The following is a 3,425-nucleotide window of genomic DNA, read 5'->3' as shown; positions in this document are numbered from 1 at the left end:
CCCCCCCCCCCCCCCCCACACACACACACACACACACACACACAACCATTGAAAGAAAAGCAGGACATATGGAGAAAAGGAAAGCAAGCAATATAGAATGTACCGGAGGGCTTTTACCACTCAGACTGAGCACGAGTGTGGCCAATTGTGTGTTAGTTCCATTTAATCCCTAAATATGATGTATCAAATATTTATATATTTTAACAAAAGTACTCTACATGACCCACTGGCAGGCTAATATGCATCGAATCACATTTACGGCACCTGCATGAAGTAAATCATGAGTCTGTTACGCATTTTACAACCTTGTGTCCGTTTTTTGCAGAGCTAAGCTGCGTTTTAAACTGTATTTGGTGCACGAGCCACTGGGTATGGCATTTTGTTTGATTTGTTTTCAGGAAGTGTTATATGTATGGCATTTGGACATATAGAGGAAAAAAAAAATGGCAGCCGTGCCTTTGTGGGCATGGCTGTAGAAAAGAATGACTCAAAGTAGAAGCTAGCTTTGTTTGTTTTTTTTTGTTTGTTTTTTTTATTAGATTTTCTTTTTAATGCAGAGGGACTGTTTGTACATACAGAAAAAAGAAGAAAGCTGTGTTTCCAGATCAGGGTTGTCCGTTTGTAGTTCCTGAAAGTGTGGGAACAAAGAAAGTCAGCATCACACCAGCCAGCCTCTCCTCCAAAACTTAGCTACAGTTGGCCCGTTTCTTGCCTCGTGTTTTCTCATGTTGTGTTTTTGATCGATTTATTGGTCAAGTGCTCCCGCTACGAGTCAGTCACAATTATCTCACCTCAACATTGATTTCACTGGTTCTACTTTTGCTATAAAAACTCACAGAAAAGATGCGACATGTAATGGTTTACTGAGGGTATATGTGGTAGATTCTGGATATTTATTTATTTATACAGATTACAAAGCTCTGTGTCTGGTTTCTAGTGCCTTTGCAGAAAACGGTAACCAACATGGACAAAACCCCATCACTACAGGACATGCAGACCTGATCCTGACCTTACTCTTGCAACAACTGTAAAGTCGATGTAAGTATCAGAAACTACATTGAGCATGTGATGGAAAAACGTCTACAATGTTCAGTTAACAGTTAGGAAGGAAAGTGTTGCAGATGAGTGATGCATCAACAGGAGACCTGAACTCTTGGAATCCTGGTGTTTTGACTGAATGGTTCGAGTCCTCTCGTCCCTACAGAGTTAAATAGTCCAACCAAGTTATTTTGAGTGGTCACTGAACCATTTAATTTCTTTGTAATTGATATATGGAAGATGCAATAAGTGGAGCTCTACTACCATCACTAAAACGTCAAACAGACTGGATTTGTTTTGGATTCACAAATCCATTAATTTGGATTAAAAGTGTTTACTGACAGTTATGGCAGCATGTGGTGACCCAGCCGTTTACTATAGGTAGCAACTTATTGGGCTGTGACTGCAGGTGATAAGTCAAATTTGTGAGACACGGGTAGAAATTTCTGTTGCAGTTTCACTGATTTCTGAGTATTTGCAACAAATTGACCAGCGAGCTGTGAGGCCCCATTTTGAACATTTCCTGCATTCATTTCCCTGTTTTGTCTTTTCTTTTTCAGTCTGTCGGGCTTTACATTAGGTATTGTCGGATATTAATGTCAAAAGCCTCTTGGAGTCAGTCTAATTTTTTTGGGAGGTAAAAACCTTTGTTCCAGTGGCATAATTTGGAGGAATTCATTTCAGCGATGGGTTGTTTTTGGGGCCTTGTTGACAATCATCAGCATCTCATTTTGTTAAAAATTGAACAAAATCAGCTTAAGAAAAGCATAAAAAATAACCCAAGGTCATGCATTTATTTCAGCCACTCTCCTCTGAACATGTCTGAACAGAAAACAACTGCCAACCTGCTCACCAGGTAACTGCCAGTGGGAACCAAATTCACCACCACGTTTCGTCTTCTTGTTTAACGGTAACGATCTGAAAGGAACGGGGTCAGAGAATACTGGGATCGGATGAGTTTCTGTGAATGAAAATGTTGCTCGCTTCACTTTAAAAGGTAAAACACCGGTGGCTCTGGCTCATGCATTTTACCTTCTGCAGTATACTGTATGTTGTTCTGAGTGCAGCACTCAAGTGAGTTTTCTATTTTTGCAAATAAACCGAGCTTAGTGTGAATGTTTGGGTGCAGCACATGCATGCTCCTCTGTATTGCGTGTGTGAAGTGAACTGTTGCTTTTTTTTAAATTTATAAGTGAAACAGTCTAGATTTCCAATGTATGTCGAGCAGTCCGTTTCTTGTCTAAACATGCAGTCTCCCTGTTTAATTTTTTTTAGAGAATATTCTCTTGTCTTATCATAACTTGCATCAAGTTTTTGAGTTGCGATGTTTTAGCAGACCATGTGTAGATATTTTTTCTTCGTTTCTTGTAAATACCAGCTTGATTTGAGCGTAGAGGTCAGAGGTGAGAGCCTGACTTCAACCAGCCCTACTTCATTCTAGGTAAGGAGTGGTAAAAGGACGTTGTGTGAGATTAGACAATTTCCAGTTTTCACGCAGAAGTTTGGTGTGAAATTTATTATTTTTGATCTCGTCAGGTGAATTTGCCGGTTCAGTTGTTTAACCTACAGTTTCAGGTATCAAAACAGATTATCTTGTGACACCTGTTTGTTTCTGACAGGTCATACACATTTTTTTTTCTTTGTAACCTTTTTTGATAAAAAGGCACACATCTAATGTAGAACAACGCCTGGGCTTTGGATGCTGTCCTATATTAGACATTAAAAGAAAGCTGTTCAGCTGTTGTAAGTTTGTGCAATCAAAAGAAAAATAATAAATGAAAACCCACCCGGAGCATTCAGCAGGACGACAAGTGGACCGGTGCGTTGCAGTGTGAAAACTGGACATGTTCTAACTGTTGGTGAAAATACAGTATATGATATGACATTCTGGGTAAAGTTGAAGCTACATGAGAAGCATGAAAGGCTGTCAAATGGTTTACTCTACAATATGATATTGCAAAATATTTTGTATTTTGAATTAAGTTCAAAAAGATGAAATAAATGTTGGTTTTAAGATTTCAAAAGCTTTGTTTTTGTCAGACTTGTGCATTCTGTAAAACATGGAAATGTGTGTGTTTGGCGCCATCAAGTGTCCAGAAAATGTAAAACCTCTAACATCCATCCATCCAAATCAGAAGGTTGTTGAAGACTTTTGTCTCTTTCTTCATTTTCAGTTCTCTGATGTCACAGCTAGTAAGGTACTAACTACTGATAACTATTTACCAGAACATCACTACAATCCCTTATGGATTTATGGTTCTGTTCAGTTGGCTGTAATTGTGTAACTGCTGAGTCATGTTTGTGTTTTTTTGTTTGTTTGTTTGTTTCTGTGCTTTGTTTGCAATCAAACGACTTCCATATCCTCTGTGCTGTTTTAACCATGCACG

The sequence above is a fragment of the Kryptolebias marmoratus genome, linkage group LG18 (assembly GCF_001649575.2).
Source record: "Kryptolebias marmoratus isolate JLee-2015 linkage group LG18, ASM164957v2, whole genome shotgun sequence".
Classification (NCBI taxonomy): Eukaryota; Metazoa; Chordata; class Actinopteri; order Cyprinodontiformes; family Rivulidae; genus Kryptolebias; species Kryptolebias marmoratus.
The sequence above is the reverse complement of the archived record's forward strand: the minus strand, read 5'-3'. Positions refer to the sequence as shown.